Below are 21,001 nucleotides of genomic sequence, written 5' to 3'. Positions count from 1 at the left end.
GAGTCTCCTTCTCTGGAGATACTCAAGGCCCACCTGGATGCAACCCTGTCTAACATGCTCTAGGTGACCCTGCTGAGCAGGGAGGTTGGACCATATGATCTCCAGAGGTCCCTTCCAACCTTACTGATTCTGTGATTCATAGAAACGTCTGACCAGGAGACTGCCTAAGCAAGCCAGTAGGGAATGGCTGCATTCCCAGGGAGTTTTCTAATTACTGTGCCACCAAGGCAAGCTTGGTAACGTATCCTAGCTGGTGCCAAACAATCTTGCCTTCATCTGCATTTACTGAAGCACTGACTTGGTGGCTGTGCTTGAAGAATGTTTACAGATTCAGCCCCTGCAGGTGAAACAGGGAGGGAACTTCCTGTTTTGGGAATCTTATTCAATCTTGAAGTGTGAACTATAACATTCAAGCTATGAAAATGAGATGATGAGGTATGTTTGCCTTATGGCAAAATCTTAGGTCTGTAGAGACATAAGTATTTCAGTAGCGATAGGGGTTTGATGACAGCTGACCTGAGATGGTGAATCTCTGCAGTGCCTTTGAACCTTCCAAGAAGGGGTGCCAAATAACAAAAATGTGTGGTATGTCAGCATTGCGTCCAAAATGACAGGTTAAAGCAGGTTTTACGCTTGCAGGGATGTTTTTTCACTGTGTGAATTCAATAATCTTGTTTTGCACCTGTGATGAGCTTATGTGCCACTTGCCTCTTCCCTGGCCATTAACTAATTACATTTTGAAAAATGTTGCTGTACAATATTCTTAACATGGGTTTTATAATAAATGAACATTACATCCTGTTTACGCTATGACATTCAGTAAAACACAAATACTGATGATTTGTTCCACATTTTGTTGAGCTGTATTACAGGCACTGAATGTTTTTAAAGGTAAGTTAAATAAAACACTCTTTACTATGATCTGAGCAAAGCTGCACAAGTTCTTTATGCACAATCTTGTCTATTTTGGGAGTTTGTCCCACTCCCAGAAACAGATCTGAAAGCTAGAAAAAATGTCATGGAAGGTAAGTTTGCATCTTCTTTGCTGACTGTCTATTTATGTCCTTAAGGAACTCACTTTGTCAAGACAACTGCCTGGTTATACAGAGTAAATAATTTCATGAAGAAAAATACTATATGTGTAGGGGAAAAAAGCACGCCACGTGCCAGTATATGAAGAGTAAAGCCGAATTCAGATAGGAGAGGAATAATCAATTTTAAACAGTGTAACTGCCAAGTAGTAGATCCATCTTCAAATCAAGATGTCAAAACATAAATTATCATATCTGCAAGAGATTCTGTGGAGTTTGTTAAATGTGGGACCAGACTAGATGATCTAATGGTGGCTTTTAGCTCTAGAAACTTTGACTGTATGTCCAACTAAGAGCTATTAAAATCAGAGAATTCTCATAGTAAACAAGCTCTGCCTTGCTGTGCAATGTGTAGGTACAGCACACTTAATGACAGCTGGATCTGTTGGAATGACTACTAGCAGTAGGCTATTATCCTCACATGGCCAGCTTTTGTTTTGGTGAGACTCACACATTTTCTGACAACAGATAAATCTTGGAGCAGAGATGCTATTTCTGCCCTTTTCCACCAACCATATATTCATCTGTCCCATCCTTTCCATCTTTTGTCTGTCTTCTCTAATCCCCATTCCTGGCTCTGTGCCCTATTCCCATCTTCCTCAAATAGCCAAACCTAATTTAATTTGGGGGGTTTTTCATCTTGGCCCTAATCTTGTCCTAGGAGCTCCTGGCTCCAGTCTTGTCAGTCACTTCCATTTTCTCCTGTAACATCCCAGTCCTTACTTCTGTTCTTACCTAGCCAAACCAAGCTGATTTCCTCTTTGCACCTTATCCTACCTATCTCTTTCCACCCACTTCAGCCTCCACACTATCTTCATTTCAGGTCTTGCCCTAGCTTATTTGGCAGGTCAGTCACCGTTTGCTGCACTCACTGTGGCTCTTCATGAGCCTCTCCCTTTTTGTCTCCTTTCTCTACCCTTCACTGATCATTTTACGTACTGTACTTTAAGTATCTAATTCAACTATGAGAGAAAGAAAGGAAGGCCATATTAAGTACCTGCAGTTGGGTAGCTGGTAGGAATATCCTCCAAAGTTCCTGTAGAAAAAAAGTAGACTGCATTGAAGAGGTGGTTCATAATAACAAAAATAGTTTCTTTAAGTAGACAGTGTAAATACTTCTTAGTACAAAGTTATCGTTAATCAGAATAGCTATAAGTAAATGTGACACTTCCTAAAGTGGCAGCTTCTTAAAGCTAGTACATTGCTGAAGCTTTATTCTGTTGTTCCTGAAGTCTTAAGTATTGAATCTAACTGAAATACCAAATGCATCTGCGAATAGTGATTGTGTAAAATGTTGTCTGCTAAAGATGTTCTTCAAATTTATGTAAATATAAATACCACTACCCTTTTATTTATTTAAGACTGAAATCCTAGAATCACAATCATAAGTCTTTGCTGTAGAATTGGTATCATCATTGGTGACATCAGTAGAAGACTTCTAAGAATGTTTAAATAGACTGACCTTGTGTCTCACATAATGAATATGCAAAGTAATTCTTGAGTGGTTCTACCTAAGTATTATGGAATTTGGTTTAAGAGTCACTGTAGGAATTAAATAAATGACGGTATATTAAATGTCATGATCCAGCTCCTGAAAGTATGGATTTTTTTCTCTTGGGAAAAGAGTAGAACAGTCACATGAGGGAGGACAGAAAAGAAAAAACAGAGTAGACATGTTCTCACCTACATGTTTCATTTAAAGCTTTAATATATTTTAATTAAGCAGGAGATCTAAAATCAATATAACAATATAGTATGTAGTAAAGCATTATTTATATACCTCACAAGAGTAGTGATGAAACCATTTAGTTTAGTCTCTTAGGCTTATGAAAGGCTTATGAAAGCATGCTGTTCACCCACCAGTATCACCCCACCCCCTGAAAGTAGCATTTGAGCATTTAGCGAGTTTCAACTATGCACAAGTAGATGTCTCTCAGATACTAAGTTTGCACAGCTTTTTTGTGAGAGGACCTGGTGAGGTAGGCTTATGCTGGACGCTGTTCCGTCTGGTACAACATGGCTAGCTGTAAAATCACAGCCTATTCCTGAATCAGCAGTTAAATCTGTACCAACTGAGCTTGACTCAGCTGTTGTCTCCTCTTACTTCCTCTTAACCTCATCTACTCCAGCTCTCATCCAGAGGCTATTACCAGAGAAGATTGCCTGCTCTTGTTTTTATGAGTTTGGAAATATGGTCAGATAAACCCCACTGAGGGAAAGACTTATCTTTCTGTCTTCTGGGACACCAGAAAATCCGTATAAACTGCAGAAAACTTGAATCAGAGTTTGTAGCTTCCTAGACATTAAATCAATCAGGCTTAAGACACAAATCCAAAGGAAAACAAATTTTGCTATACTGATATTTACTGAACTACACTTTAATTAATCTTGCACTTAACTTTGCTTGTCAGCAGGACAATTACTCTGCACTAGAGTGATAACTTTGGTATCCTACTCCTGTGAGATGATCAGCTTCAAAATGATTTAAATAATCAGATGAAATTTGGAACTAGCAAATCTTAATTTTATACTGAATTAGAATACCATGTCCACTTTTAGGTGCCACACTTCAAGAAAGGATTGAGTCAGCTGGAGACAGTCCAGGGGAGAGTGACAAGAAAGATCAGAAGTATAGAAATTATAACCTAAAAAAAAAAAATTAGTATATTATGTTAGTTCAGTCTGGCAAAGAAAAGATAAAGAGAAGACATTATAACACAAGAGGTTCCTCCAAGGAGGAAGTGAATAATCTATTTTCCTTCCCTATGTTTGATAGGACAAGAAGTAATGGGCTTAAATTACAGAAAGAAAGATTTATTTTAGAAATTAGAGAAAATTTTAACGGTGAGGGTAGGGAATAGATTGCCTGGCAAGCTTTTGGAGTTTCCATCTCCATTGGAGATCTGTAAGAGTAGTGTGCTTGAATAACTGCTTCCTGCAGGCAGGAGGATGGATTAGGTGTCTTCTAGAGGTCCCTTCTAGCTCTACTATATATTTTATTCTAGTAGTAAACCACAGTTTAAAAGCTAGGCTTCATATGCTCTTCTTATGCTATCTCATTCTTGTCTTTAAACGATGAGAAAATCCTTCTGTAAAAAAAGAGAGTAAACAATGCTATTACTCCTGTGATCTTCTTGTAATGAAAAATGGAAATGTATCTTGGAATAAAGTACTTTTTGATACACTTTCATTTAGATAATTGCACAGAAGTACTTGGAAAGTTGGGTATAATAGGGGAAAAACATATAAAGTGATAAAATTCATTTGTTTAAAGTCACTTTCTCAGCACCTGTTACTGTTGTAGTGAGTGGTATCATTGTAGATCACTCATGTGGGAACTTCAGCAGTCAATTGAATAAAATTGCCCTAATTGCATTCAGAATACTAAATACAGTTTATGATTTTTTTTATTGTCATTCCTTCTATTTTAAAGATTTTATTTAACTGGAAATATTAGAAGTAGCATTCCAGTTTTCAAAAATTATATGTATCATGTGAAATCCATTAAAAAAGAAAAAGATGAAGTGTGAACATTTTGAGAGAACTTTTTTAATCCCATCTACTTCCTTTGTGACTGAATCCTCCAGAATCAAATGGTTGGGTCTAGAAGGCTAACTCTAGATATATGAAACACAGTTCTCAGACACACTCCCTATAGAGTTTTGAATCTATTTTTTTGTTTAATTCTAGTCATTCTTTATTTTTCACAGTTGGCATTATAACTTCAATGCATTTTTTATGTTTTTCTTGTAATATGACCAGGCATAGCACTTCTACTGCAAAATGTCACAAGAATTTTATTTGACTATTCCTATTTCTTGAATATTAGTTTTTAAATAATTTGGCCTGTTCAGCTGTGGAAGGTCTTCTTTTGAGAAAAACAAAGAAATGGGGTTAAATTCAGCACAGCAATGCCCAAGTTGGGCACCTTGCCAACTCTCTGGATCCTCTTTCCCTTTTAGCCGCTTAGACCTCAGGAGAGCTTGTCCTGAAGAAAGGCATGGCCAGCAGTCGGAGCTGAGCAGTGAGCTGCCTCTGGTGCCCCGGAAGCTTGCTGAGTGAGACCGTTAGGGCCAGGCTCACAGAAAACACTGGCTTTCCTTGAGTTTCTCAGGTGCAGACCCTGGAAGACCTTACCTATCCATTCCAAACTTTTGGCACATGGGCTGAGTGTTGCTTGCAGGGCACTTAACCTAACGTGAGACTCACTTCAAACCTCCTCTTTTGCTTTTTCATCACAGACATCTTTCCTGGGGGTCCCATATACCCTGTGGTTTCATACTGGAGCATGAAGTCTTGCTAGGAGCAACCCTAGGGAAACAGAATAACCACGCAGTACGGTATGAAGTATTCTGGCAGCAACAGCCCACTCCCAGGCATTTTTTTCCCCAAGACCAGCTCAGGGATGGAAAGATGTTCAGTGTGGTTTAGCATGTTTATAAAGAACTTAAAACTGTCACGAATTGCCAGACCTAACACCTAGATTGTCATATATATATATATATATGATGTCATTTATAAATATATATATACATCCTTATATATATGATGTCATATATATAAATATATATTGCATATATATATAGACACACACACATATATATATATATGCAATAGGACCAGATATATAGCATGGAAACGTGTATACGATGTACATTGCTCTTCTGCCGCTAAAATAGCTGTGGGGCCTACTCAGTGGACAAGGCTTAGCAATGTTGCCTAGAGGATAGGTAAGGGCAGAGGAGCACCTTTGGTACAAACTCTACTCCAAATCAAGAAAAGACGCAATTAAAAACCAGCCTTCTTACTCTAAGTGTCCTGTCTGCTGGGAAAGATGGTTCAACCAGGACTGAAGGCAAAGGAAGTAGGGAACACACTGTTTAAGAATACCAGTGAGATTTATCATGAGTTTGTGTTCAATGTCACTAGAATTTAGGAGACTTTGCAAGGCTGTAACAGTAGAAATTTATGCACTGAAGAGATGTAGCCACTTATTTAATGAACTGGAAAATGAGCAAAGATTTTGGAGGTTTCACTAGTGTGTAAATGTTGGGCTTGGATAGCTAGGCTCCTGCAGACATATTTGTCCTGTAGATTTCAGCACAGTATAGGGTTATCCAAAGTTAATTTTAAATAAGATTGGTCAGGTACTGAAAGCAATTTGGCCACAGTAGTAGGGAGCTCTGTCCATAAAAATTTATCAGATCTGGCTTCTCAAGACCACATAGCTTCTATTGTCCAAAGTCGAATATTTGAAGCTAGCTCAGTAGGACCTTGCACTGGTAGTTTTCTGACTGTGACCCACAGCAAATTCCCTGAAATATGCTAAAACTTAGTGTTTAGCAAGACAAAAGTTCATAGTAATGCATAAAAAAAGGATCAACAGTGGCCCTCACACTGAAAACCTCTATACAGCAACCTGATATTGAACTTAAATCTCCTCATGGATCTAACCCTTAAGAACATTTGTTCATATCAAAAACACATGAAAAAGAAAAGAAAATGTTTAATAAACAGCCAGCTTCTAATTGAGAAGCTCAAAAGGAAATAGATAGTTGTAGGAAGCAAGAATACTGTCAGATTTTTCTTGTATTTTTAAAACCATCACCACTCTACTGGGCATTCAGTTCTCTAATGGAGATCAGGCACATATTCAAAGTGGTTTTACAGGTACATTTCCTTACATTCAATAGACACAATAGATTTTAAACAGTTTCATAGCAACAGATGGTTCCTGATGGCCATTAACCTAGATATGTGAGTCTCAGTTTGGTGCATCCATAATGGGTAAAAAATTGTTTCTTTTTATTCATCTGTTTGTAATCTTTTTTCTAGATTTTGTTTTACAAAGTAGATTCATGTGAATTTTGCATTCAGGGTGGCGGGGGTGGGGGGAAGACGTTGTGGTAAGAGCATTTGCCACAAAGCGTTTGCCAATTTATGTTTCCCTGGACTTGAGCAGCCATAGTACATCCTAGCAGCTGATCAAAACCTTTTAAACTTGGATATATATCTTGACATCAACTAAAAAAACGTCCCTAAATAGTAAAAGATTTTTTAAGTGACTGCTACTATACCCATTGAAACTGAATCAATTGGAATGCCAAGATACAGTTTTATATTCTCTTTTTAATATGCATTTTTTTATGCTGCTGAGACAGGTCCTGTGAGTTCTGCAAGGAAAGAAAGTTTCCTGCACAGGAAATGCTGACAAAGATGGTTAAAGTGGAAAGGACCGAGATACCTGAGTGCTGGTCATGGTGCAAAATCCTGGGAAGTGCAGAACCCAGGCACTCCAGGAAATGCAGAGCTGAGATTTGAGGATGAGTGTTGGGGCTGCTCTGCAGCCCGGAGCTGCATGTTGCACCGGTGCCGGAATGGCTGTGTCAGCAGAGACTCCTAGTGGAGATGCTGTGCTTGCTGTGAGAAGAAAAAACAATAAATCTTGGAGGAAGTTACACCACCTCTCAACATGACACGAATTTGGCGAAAGTACCTCACCCACCCCACTCACGCAGAAGCACCCTCCCAGGAGAGCCGTCGTGTCAGCACGGTATGTACACTAGGGCTCTTGATTTCTCCTACCTCCCACATGTGCCTTAAATAACATAGGTATGTAAGAAGACTTTTGCAGTGTAAATGTGGGCTTAATTTTGTCCCTTGGGATCTTTTCAGGTTTATTAAATAATAACATAAAATTGTGTTCTAAAAATACAACTCTAATATACTTAGATATGCTACATGATATCTTTGTCTGATTATATGTGATGCATATTTACATGAACCTTAATGAGACTTACAAAAGTAACAGGCAAATTTTAAAGAAAATTGGATTGAATGGCTTAATTCCTCACAGTTAAAGTCTTTAAATTTTAATCAAATCTTGAGTATGAGAATAGTAACTTTAAGGCTGGATGTTTAAAAAGACTAAGATTTAAAATAAACTTTTTATGTCTACAATGTGCATTATCATTGATGTGTTTGTGTAGCAATTATTCCACCGTATGTGCATTAAAATGACAAATTTCAAAAGTGAGCGTAGGCCTTTTCGAGCAGCTCAGGGCTTTGTAGTGTGTTGTCTGGCTCTACCTCGTCTGATGTCCTGCACTGGTGCAAACTCACATGCAGATATGGAAACTTCTGCAAAGCACCATTAATGAGCTGCACTGGTGTGCTTCATTTTCACAGTCATGGGGAAATGCAATTTTAACCTTGCTTGATAGGTAGCAAGGCCAAAGGCTGTTTGATTCTCTATTTTCTACCTCAAATACAATTTTTACATAAAAAAACATCAAAAAGGTAACTTGTATTCCAACCTATTATTGATGGTGGCAACCATATATATAAAAAAGTGTTGGCCTGTAACAAGCCTACCTGTACTCGAAATTTGGTTGGTTGTCATGAAGTAATAAGAATTTGTCCTGGCCCAGGGAAAGGTGTTTGTTAATTGGAGGAATGGCAATAAAACCTTGTGATGAGTTAATTTGTTGGACTTAAATATTTTTAGAGGATCATGAGAATGCATTGATGGTGACAATAAGAAACTCCTAATAAGACATTTATGAGGTTATTTGGTTTTGACTATGACAATTTTGTTAAGTCATCATAATTCTAAAGGGATTTAATAACATATTTTCAATTTTTGTGACCTTTATATACATTACTAATATAGTGTTACGTGAAAATAAAAAAAATCATGTTTAACTAATGGAATAAGATCTTCTTGAAGTGCTGTGAAATACACAAATATATAAGCTAAACAGTTTGAGTTTTGGTATGTTTAAGAAGTAATTCTTCAGACCTTTTCCCAAGATGTTACCTTTGCTTTCTGTTGTTAGAGTAAACCTGTTACCTAAACAACACGTTACTTTGTCTGTTCTGTTGTCTTGTCCTGTTGGGGTAAAGATGCTGTCTATAACAGGGATAAGAAACTTCTAGAAATGTCTTGCTTTCAGTCTGTTTTCAGAGTTATTTTTAGTATGACTAGTCAAAGTGGAGACTAGCAAAAGTAATAACTGTTTGTTAAACTTTAGTGAGCTCAAGCCAAATCTGGTGGTCAAAACGCTGTAATACCTCTGAGACTTCCATTATTCTGCCCAGTTTGGTGGAAATTGTCCAACAGGTTGAAAAATTACGGAGGAAAAGGTGGAGGGGTGGGGGACCATCGGGTGAATAGGTAATGAAACTGCATAAACCTCATTTCTTTTGGACATTTTACAACGAAGTTAGCAGCCTGCTAATGCGATGTGGGCATCGTCGGTGTTCAGCAGTACGGAGGTTTTGTTTCAGTTGTTAAGCCAGCTCGTGGGGGAAACTTTCCATCTGCGTGACAGAAAAATACTAATCAGTCTTCATCAAACTTTGCTTTTTGTTTAGAAAACAGTTACAAGTTAGGCAAAATATATTCCACGCTCCTAAAGCTAGGTGTAGTTAGCGTTTCAGATCAGAACATCCAGGACTTTCTTCTCGCTTTCCTTTTAAAATTATGTTTTTATTTCAACAGTACTTTCTACCAGCAGGCAAAGGTACTGTTACACCCTTCCCAGCTGTGAAATCAATATGATTTTCATTACAAAGATAACAGAAACTCTCTTAGAAAGACTGTGAATTGCCAAAGGTCAAATAACAGTCAGTGGCAGAGCTTAGAATTTAGATGTCCTAATTAAAACATCTTGTGGTATAACTACATTAATGAAAGGCACCCTGAGATATGCCTGCACTTAAGATGGCTCTAGTTTTAAACTATTAGATTTGTTTCTTTAATGACTGTAGTTCATGTAAGTCACGTCAAAATGTGAAGAACTCTTTCTGGGTTATATGACCATTTCTTACAGGTATTTAGTTCTTGTTTCTTTTTTTTTTTTTTCTTAATTCACAATTATTTGAGCGGGATTAGATTAGCAAGTGTAACAGTCACAGAACAGAGAACATGTCTAGTAAGATTTTTGTCATACTGGACTCTAAAAATTACACATCGACCGAATGAATGAGTACATCAGTTATTTCTGTGATATATGCCTTCATTAAAAACAAGAGGAAGTGCACAGTCAAACTGAAAGCAGCACTTGAATCTTTTAACCAGAGCAGCCAGCTCTATTTATATTAAAATCAGCTTTTTAAAATGTTATTACTCTTCCTAAGATTTTTATCCTTTATCCTTTCTTATTAAACCTTTATTTTTCCAGCAGTAAGTTACATTTGCCGTATTATCAATGATAATAACAGGAAATCAATTATTTTGTAACTTCCATTTGCCGGATAGCCTTCTCTGCTGCCTCTCTATTTTTATTTAAATTCTATCTTTCCCATCCCAGATGTGAAAGCTGTAAAGTCAGGTTGCCAAATATTGTGGATTTTAATAGGAAAAGTCCTTCACCTTACGGCCGAAGGGATTTTTCGTTATTGTGCTCCCTCTGCTGGATAGCAGCTATTAATTTTTTATCCCCTGAGCCATACTGGTATCAATGTTCTATAAACAAAGCCGTCGTGCTGTCTTAATGAAAGAGGTAGCAGGAGTGGGGAGGCCTCCTCTGGGTCTCCAACGACCAAAATGATCATCTGTGGAAGCTGTAGGCTAGGAAGAATCCTGCTGCTGCCTGGCAGCTAAGAGCAACTGAAACCCCAGAGGGGACATGTGGAGAGCAAGTATTTACTGTCTGTTGACCAAAAAACGGATGGACACTACATAACCGCCTTTCATTTGTATGTCTGAGAGAGGATGGTGTTGATTCTCGTACTCCGGTAAGTACGACAGGATCCTCAGATGTCCGCACAATCCTATTAGAGTCTCGGTCTTAGCAGGGTGGTTCTCATAAGTCGTTTTATCCATCGCTGAGTCTTACAAAGTCACTGCTTGCTCCGTGGGGAAAACCAACCACGTTCTCAGTGCGAACCTCGGGGCAAGGCAGGCAGACTGCAGTCCTTCGCCCGTGCCGCCGCGCTGATTTTGGTCTTCTGCTCTGTGTCCTTCCACCTTACGTGGCCTGCTCTCCAGCTCGCCTTTCTCCCGCTGCTTTCGCTCAGTGAACCTGGCTCCCTTTGGCTTTCCTTCCTTCCCTTCCCACGGGGACGCGGCTGCGGTGGGCGCGCCGATCACGACCACCCAGCTCCGACAGCTCGAGGTGGCCTCGCTGCAGTGCCACCAAGCTCTCCCTTGTGCCCAGGGCCCCGCGGCATCCTTGCCCTTCTCTCTGCGTCCACTGACCTGATCGACCACGTGAAAAGGGCACGGAAACCAAACGTCCTCTTCGGCTGCTCCGCGGGTGGTCTGCCCGCCCGAACTGCTGCTTCCCTGATCTCGTGCCACAGTTTTGTCAGGGAAGCTGCGTCCTGGGCTACGTTACCTCTGTATTTCCCTGAAATTAAATCTGATATGATAAGTTTCGCTGCGTATCAATTAAATTGAGCTGGGATTTATTCTCAACTTCAGTCTGGTTGTACTGATAAATTAACACTCCAGGATTTCAATATAGATCACATTGCAGCATATTGCTGAAAAGAAATAGAAAATTACCAGTTATGGGGGCAATAACTTATTTATAAAATGTTTTAAATAGGAGACTCATTTTTGGAAAAGGCATTACAGATAAATTCTAGTTAAGAAAGCTTTTCTGTAGTCAGTTTTAAATTTCAATTTCTAGATACATAAAATAATATCCAAAGTCTTTGATTCTCCCAAACAGTCCTAGAGTAAGCTGCATGATTATCTTGTCTAAGAATAGCTCTAATGAAAGCTACTTCCATGTGCACGTACATCTTCCTTTTCGAAGAAACTGCTTTTTAAAACCCTTTCTAAAAGAACAAAACAGTTAAAAGAATAAACATCCCATTCCTAAAACTTTCATTTTTTCTTGTTCAGATGGAAAGATAGGTGTTCAATACATTCGGCTTTTGTTAAAATAATAAAAGCGTGTGCCATTGCAGATACATCCTGTCTGCACTTACTGAGGCCCAAGGAAAACGAGCGCAGCTGTTTGCAGAACTACTTGGCCTAGGATTAATCCTTCCAGTAGACCGAAGTCGGAGCGGTGACTGTCCTGCTGCTCCGGGCATTGCCTTCAGTGGGACTAATTCAAAGGCCCTGGAAGTCAATGAAGAGATGAACTAAAATGTAGGTGAAGTCTGCATAATTTAAGTCACACTGAGGGCATTATTTTCTGCCGTTATGAAATGTTACTTTATTTGATGCTTTCTTTATTCCAAGCTATCAGGTTTCCTCAATTTCCTGAAAAGCAGTGATATGAAATGGCAAAAGGAGTATGTTTTTTATAAAGGGGGTGAAATATGTACATTCCATGAAGTCTACATTACTGCAGTTTTTCTAATTTTTTCTGAAGAATGGCTGGAGTTAACTTTACATTGGTATTGCCATATAACACTAATTCAAATGCAAATTTAGATGTTGATCATGTCTTTTCTCCAAATATATAATCAGTTCATGGGAAAAATTCTGGGAATTCTAAAGTTGATATGAATAAAAGAAGCTATGGTACTTCTCAGCCAGTTCTGATCATTCTTTACTGCTTTCTGATCACACAACAGATTTAATAGAAAAAAATCATCATTTTCAAAATAACATATTATATTTAAGAGAAAAGGAAGTGGGCTTTGACAAGAAAACTCCCCTCAAATCTCAGAATTTTTCCAGAGACTATTTTTTTATATGATATCAAAATTTCTTTTCACTTCCATTTATTTTAACGTCAGACTTTTTCTTTCAGAAAAAAAATAGAACAGGATATATAGGGAGTGAAGAAGAATAAATCTACAAACTAAACAGACAAAAGATACTATTTCAAATGAATATATTTCTGGTAGCAGGAAGGAAACAGAGCAAAAAAAAAAAAAAAAAGACTAGATCTACTTCAGATTACACTGATGTGATAACAGCTGTTATTATAGTATATAGCTTTTCGAATTAACTGTTGATAGAAATAAATGAATAAATGACTGAGTAAACTGAACTGTGTGTTCTGTCTTCCTAAGGCTTTTTTTTCAGCATCTAGAGTACCAGAATCAACATCCTTTTGTACAATTAATAGTATTAAATAACTGCATCAGCTGACACAGAGTAAGAAAGTTCCTATGGCAACTAAAAGTAAGCACAGAAGGAAAAATGCATCAAATGATACAGTGACAACATAAAAGGTGAATGTATGCCAATAAGAACAAAAAAAAAAAAAAAAAAAAAAAACAGAAATCTTACCTGTGAACATATGCATTTCAATAGCTTTCACTGTTAGTTCTTTGGGGGTTTTTTAGTCGTTTTTTCACCCCCAAACTAGAATCCAGTAACTTGGTTACAGCTTCCACTTGCCAACATCTCAGACTCTTTTGCTGAGCTAGACTGTGGGTTTGCAGCCTGTGGAGCAAGGGGACAGAACGCCACCACTTAGGGGTGCGTACGTGTCCTCCCCGTCCCCCCTCTGATTCTTACACCGTTTAGAAAAACCACACCTTTGGGGCACTTCCAATCTTGTGAACGTCTGCCACATTCTCCCGAGGTCACATTTTGGTACCTGCGTGGAGACTGTTTAGGAGAAGTTTTTTAAAGGAGCAGAAGTACCGTGTCTGGAAGAAATGTGACTTCTGGAAGAAATAAAACTTTAAATCATGTAGATACTACTTAAACATGAAGCTGTGTTTATCTAAAGTTATACTGAGTTTGAGAAGATGTAGATGATAAAATCCCTGGTGGAGAGGAAACCTAAGTCTACAGCTGCACTGATGAAGCCACAGCTGGGCCATGTGTGAACTGCTCCTTTCATCTCAGTAGGAGAACTAGTTTTGAAGACAGTTTAATTGTTGAAATTCCTAGATTATCTGCTTTTCCTGTCTATCTGATCTTCCTGTCTTCATCTCCCTCATAAAAAGCAAAACCCCAAATCCCCAGATCTCTGCAAGGCAGAGAGAGACAAACTGTTTCCCCTTTGCTCTTGGGGCTCTAAAGTTTCAGTTGCCCCTGAAGACACTACCAGCCCCCATGCCCCAGTACATTGATGGTAATAAGATGTCTCCATGGACACAAAATAATTTCTCTGGGAGGAGAGATGTTGCCATTTTCATAGAAAAACCTCTTCTGCTGGCCAGTGGTGCATCTCCACGAGGGGACCTTGCCTGCATGGCTCTGCTCAGCGGGTAGAGAGCAGGGCCTGACCTTCTCAGGAAACTTGGTTTCTAAGCAGGAGAGCATTCATCACTGCAAATAACAACAATATTGAATTTCCATCCTGTTGGATAAAAATAGTAATAAAAGTGATAAAAATGATCTTACTAAAGTAGAACTATGAGTTTACTGACACATGCACCTTCATACTAGAACTTTAGACCTATTCCAAAGATGCCAGGGAAGCATGCTAAAGCAGGACCAAAATCAAGGCTTAGAAGCAATGTGGTCAGGCTGCCCTGATGCCACTAGAGACTTTTAGCTTATCTCAGGCCTTTTATCATTTCTAATTTTTTTTGTGTGTGTTTTTGCTCACTGTTGATCCAAATTTTGAATTCACTATTCCATCTGCAAAAGGTATCTAACCTTTTCCTTCTGTCCCTTGACTCTTTAGAAGTAGCTGGTGCACTCTCTCTCTCTTAAAATTCATTTTATTTCCTTTATGTTCTAATGAGCTTCATACAGTTACTAATCCAACCTCATTGCTCCAAAGGAAACTTCATTTTCTATCTTAAGAATATATGAGTGAGAGGATCTCCTGGGGCAAGAAGCTCACTCCTCAGTTATGGTGGGCAGCTATAGCATATAATTGCTTCCATAAAAATCCCTTTAAAGTGTACCTGTATTTTTACCCTTACACCACTGTTGTGCCGTGCCTATATGATAGCGTATCACAGATGTAACCCGTCATTATGTGATTCATGCTGCACGTCAATGCATGTAATCACAGGTGTGTGGAATAGTGAGTAGATATTAAGCACTGATACTATTATAGCTTACTCTGCAGTTTGGTTACGTACGGGCTGTAATAAACAGCACCCTGCCCCTCTGTGGAGTATACATGCAGTAGCTGTAAGTAACCGCACACACAGCTCTACAGAAATTTAGCAGCTGATCATTAGGTAGTCCTCAACAAAACATCAGAAACTAGGCGATATAGTAAGTCAAAGGGAGCTACTTTCTTAAGCTGGCTGACAAGAACAAGCATAAACATGTTATGTTTTGTGCTGACATAATTGGCACAGCTAAGAAATTAGCTGTCTTCTGATTGAGTAAAGGTGTACACAGCACATACGTATTCCAGCAGACAAAATGGTTCTGAAATTATCTAAACCAGGATGTCACTGCAGAGAGAAATTGCGCATTATATTCTACAGAAATTTAGGGAATGGCGGTTGAGTGTTGGCAATTACCTCTCAATTCATAACAAACCCGTTCTTAATCTTGTCTTTGCTAACGGAGCACTGGAAGCCAGGAGAGCAGCTTACGCTCGTAACGGCTGTAAATCTTGCATTAGAGAGCGTTTGGTTTCTGTGCCTTGAGTGGCAGGTAACAGTGTCACGCAGGTACCACCAGAAGCACAAAACAAAACGTAGGGCACAACTGGTGCCATCCTTACTTCATGCCAGCGTCTGCCGCTCTTTTCGAAAGGTAAACGAACGTATTGACCGCTTCCCCAATGCTGCTATAGAGCTAGATAATTACAGTGATTACAATGATTAAATTTCAATGCAATTTTTCTTACGCTGCCTGTGAAATGGCACGGCTCATCCCACCTTTTAGTCATGGTAGATGGCAGATTTGCAGACTATATGAATGAGTGCAGCAGGAATAATCCATTTTTTCCCACAGTTAGGATATATCCTTCACCTTGTGGGAACTAACAGGTCAGTAAGATAGACAGCACATATGATACGATCAACTAACTTGTCTAAGTCAGCCTTAACAGATTTTATTTACTCTCCAATTTTCAATAACTTTCTCTGATAAGTGAGTTGGAAAAATAGAGCAACCAGTGATAAGCAAACAGAGCACTAGGGAGCTAGTAATTTTTGTCTCTGGGTCAATAGATATTCTTGATTTGATGAATTTTAAGACAAGGATTAAGAAACTGAAATACAAGGAATTAAATATATGGTTTGAAAGTCTGTGCTAAACATGTTCTTGAAAAAGATAGTGGGATTAAAAAGGTAATTTTTTTTTTCAAATATAGACATTTTTGTAGAAAATGTTTGTCACTGTTGGCTCTCAAAAGGAGTTTAGTTATAACACAGAATGAGTTAAGGTATTGTATATAGCACAGGGAAGACCTGTACCAAAGTCTGCTTTCCATGGCTCAGAGCATGACTGCTGAAACACTGGCTATTCAAGATGCCAAACTTTAGGGGGATTTAGATTTTAAAAAATAGCTGGAAAGTACAAAAACCTGTTTTCATAGGAATATGCTTTGAGCAATGCAAATACTCAAAGAATTGCAGAAGTCTTGTTTGCAGCAGGGATAAATAAAAGGTCATTCTTCTCTCCCGTGACATTCATAACTTATTACTCTAATAAAATCCAGCCCCCTTGAATCTGAACTTTTGACAAAATACTTGGTTATCCACTCTGACGCAGAGATTCACTCTCTAGCAATAGTGACAGCTGAATGCTCTCTTCCCTCGCCGCTGGTGGCCCTTCCCTACGCTATTTCTGCCAGTGCAGCTCAACGGTGAGGTTGGTGATCCAGCTCTGGCCACTCATTAGACCCTGAGGCTGCCAAGTACAAGCTGTTGATTATCTCTATTTCAGAAAATCCTGGTGTTGAAACTCTGTTTCTTACAGAACTGAGGAAACAGTGGTACTCACAACAGGGGAGAGGTGTATAGATCTGAAGCTCAGATAACCCATGCTGATCAAGTATGTAGACATTCACAGAAGAAAAACACTTTTCAGCTGGAGTAAGAAAGCCAAAGAGAAAACAAATATCTTTGCTGTATTACTATGTGATTTTTTTTTTCTTTACAGAGTGATTAGAATTCTACTAAGAACTCATGTATAACAGATCTTTTTTTAACATATCACTTCAGCATTGTGATTAACAGTTCTCTTCGGTTTGCTGATAAATATGTCAATGAATGCATAGAGGATAGAATTACATTAGTTGGCTGTGGATATTATCCCTGCAATAAAATACTTTACAGTGTTGTTGCAAGTGCTTAGACCACTTTTAAAGAAACTTAAGAAAAAAAGGAAAATTGGACAGTGTACAACAAATGAGTCTATCTCTGTATGGGAGATTTCTCAGAAACTACAAGAAGTTTTGGAAGCAGTGGGCCAAATGCTTTGTTGGCATTGCAGCTTTATTTCTGTTGGAAATAACTTTTCTCATTAAAAACAAATGTAAAATTCGACATGTAGCTTTTTCTCAGCTAATTTAGAGCTTGCTCTTTCATGTACTTATTCTTAAGGGATGCAAACATGCTTGTCTTCCACTGAAATGAAAATGGAATTGGTTAGTACCTTGCGGACTGGCTTTCAGTAATCAAGGCTGATTGCACATTTCTGGGACGTCAGACATAGCAGTAGAGCAATCTAATGAGTAACTTGTTATACTTAATAAATATAGCGATCTCAATGAAAAATCATTGCATATCTATTACTTGAAAAAATCAGAAATATTTTATTGTATTAGCAAATTAAAAATATTAATTCATTGCCTCTTCAAAACTTAGAGTGCATTTCTTGTCACTGGTACAAATTTTTGTTTCTTTTTCAGCATGTTTATATTTCTTCAGTGAATGTTATCCAGAAGAGGAGAAGAAAGATGTAATTGTTATATTAAAATCAATTATGATGACGAGTTTAGTATCCAAAAGGTTCTTTGGAGATCTTGAGGAAAAAATAAAACCCTAAGCAACGTAAAAACATAGTGTGTTGGTTAATACTCATTTTCTGTTTTGAAGTCAGAAATATACACTGTAGCCTAATTTTCTTAACAATTATAAGTGTCTGTTCACCTTACTAGCAAGGCCAAACTATACCACAGTTTCTGAGATAACCAAATTATCCTGCACATCCACATATTAGGAGGGTTTATGATGTGCATAAGGCATTGTCCAGAGCCCAATGTAGTGCAGAAATATCATCCACACAGCACAGAACTTATATAAAACTTTATGGTAAAGGATAGTAACGAAATTTTTCAAAAAAGTATAGCAGACGTGTATGAAATCTTCTTCTCGCAAATCACAGGGTTAATTTCTCAAGTGGGGATTCCAGATACTTGTTCCAAGAACAGGCCCTTCAAGGAGAGACATGATGAGGTGCGTAGTGTCCTGGGAATCTTCTGATTACAGGCAACTCGAGACAGGCAAAGCTACCAGAAACCCCCTTTCTGTTGAAGGCTGCGATGGTAAGAAAGATGAAATCCTTCAAGACTTGTATCCAGAATCAATTACTGACAGTTTGAGCTGCGGAGAAGGCAGGAGCAGAGCCCCCAAAGGTGCCAGCATGCTGTGTAAGAGACATGAGCTGGAGGAGAGGAACTGGAAAGCTTTCAGCAGAGTAGTTTGGCCCCTCGGACACGACAGGTCCCACGGGTTACATATGTGCTGCTAAATGAAAGGAGACCAGAGAGGCCCTTGGGCCCTGTGGCCACAGGACACAGGCTGCCCATGTCCATCCTGCAAAGCCTTTGGCCCCAGGGATCTCCTCGATCCCATGCATTATCACTATGACCTTAACACCCAGCTATTTTGCAGTTGCTTTTTGGAGGTCGCAGTGTGTGAAATGACCTGGGGGCTGTGTCGCAGCTCATTACAGCAGTTTTTCTGCACAGTGAGGCTGGAGGTTTGCCTGGCCCCCTCCCTGGGCTGTGGCATGGGGCATGTAGAGAGGTCCGGAGGGCAAAACCTACCAGGGCAGCTTTGAGGGGCTGCACAGGGTGGAGGCAGAGCTTGCCTTGTCCGTACTGTCTGGTAGGAATTGTCCTGGGCACCCGTTGGCCTCCAAGAGGTGCATTTCTTGGAAAAGGACTAACTGGCACAGGTCAAAACTACTCTGGGAAACACTGGAACAATTTAGTATGGGTCATCTCAGGCCCTCTTATTTACCGGACTAGACAAACCAAAGCGACTGCCTGAGCTGCTTTTTGGCATCACCCTGCATTCACGGCGTGGGTGGTTAAGGAGAGGAACTGGGCTGCGAAGTTGCTTCACAAAGGGAATTTCACTGTTTGCCATTGGATTTTTTTCAGCGCTAAAGCACATCAGCCCCAGAAAGTTATCATGGAAGACCTGAAAACGAGTCACTGCCGTCATTCCAAGTTTTGTTTACATTTCTTTACATTAAAGCCCTGGTTTCAGTAGGGGTTGTGAAGTTAATCTTGCTCTTGTCTCCTCTAGGTTTCAAGAGTAAATAAATTATGTCTACCTATTATAAAATCACATGGTCTAAATGATGGTCTTTATCCACGAAAGCATATCAGCATTCAAAGCCATAAGTTTATAGTTTTCAGTGCAGCCATCCTGCATATGGCTATTATTTGCAGGTGTTCACATTATATACTAAAAGAAATGTTAAAAGGACACAAGGCTTTGAAGTTCAAACAGTTAACCTTACTTCTGGTATTTCTTGGTTTTAATCTGTGCAATTTTAGCTTGCTTTCTTTGGGTTTGTGCAGTGTGATCAGTCTTTAATTATGAGAACATATCCAATTTTCTGCTCTTGCTGATGGACCTCATCTGCTGACACTCTTTAAAGTCAGACACTTGGCATAGAAACATGCTTCATATAGATAGTCCATTAATTAATTCAATATTTGATTTTATCCTTGTGTTCAGCGAGTGGCCAATGCCTTATTTATTTCACATTGTGCAAGCCTGCTCTAATGCAGTTATTTGTTTCCTTACGACCATTTCTTTCACTTTCATCATTAGAGTACCTGAATGTTTCACAAACCATATTGAGCTTATTGTCGTACTACTTTGATGCAAAGAAGATATTACTAGCCCAGTTTTTCAGATGATAAGCTAAAGCAGAGAGATATAAATAATGAACGTAACCGTAAGCTTTGGACACTGAACAAGAAAATCATAAATAACCACTCCTCAGACTCTGTAGCATTATGGGGCGCGTTGTTCACAGTACAGCCTCACCGATGTGAGCGCTCAGCACTCCTGCAGGACAAATGCCAAGTCTTCATTCGAGAACCTAGAAAATGCAGAAAGCCTAAGAGCGGGAAGTTTTAAGTGACCTGCCCAACCTAACACCGCACCTCTGTCACGCAGGAGCAGGATTCAGTTCTCCAAGGCAGTATTTGGCTGTCTAAACTATGAAACCAGTCTCTATTTCCCTGCAGTTCTTTTTCTCAAGTACTGCGTGCGTTCCACCTAGAATTAGATAGGAAATTGTTTTCTAGTGCCTTGATGATTTTCAAGATTTTAGTAGTGAGTTTCACAACAATCCACTTGCTGAAAACCTTCAAGGATTTCCATTGAAAAACCAGAGAAGCTCAGACCAGCCTAGGGTGCTGGGTCATTTACCTTCTGAAATTTGGCCTCTCTTTTGCCTGTGAATTCCCTACTAATGCAGTGAGCAGTTGGTAAAAAGGGTTGGGGCTTTGGGGGGGAGGGGATAGTTTTGTGAGGTTAACTAGTTAAAATGACTTGAAAGGAGACCGATTCCCCCCTTCCCCTCTTTTGTGCCATAGGAGGCCTTTAGATCTGCTCACCCATCTTCCATAGCCTCAACCTTGCCTTTGTCTGGAGTTCCCACACCGGCACATCTGGGAACAGTAATTACAGGGGAAGTCTTTCTTTAGCCTCTTTTTTCCTGGGGTCAGAAAGAAGATACACTTAGCATGGGCAGAATCTTTGGAAACGCTATTTATCAACTTCTACTAAGCATATGCAATCAGATTTTTTCTCAATTATTTATAACTTGGCTACATTTGAGCATTATAGCCCTTCATACACATAGACGCTCA

Source organism: Rhea pennata, chromosome 1, assembly GCF_028389875.1.
Source record: "Rhea pennata isolate bPtePen1 chromosome 1, bPtePen1.pri, whole genome shotgun sequence".
Classification (NCBI taxonomy): Eukaryota; Metazoa; Chordata; class Aves; order Rheiformes; family Rheidae; genus Rhea; species Rhea pennata.
This window is presented reverse-complemented; position numbering follows the sequence as displayed.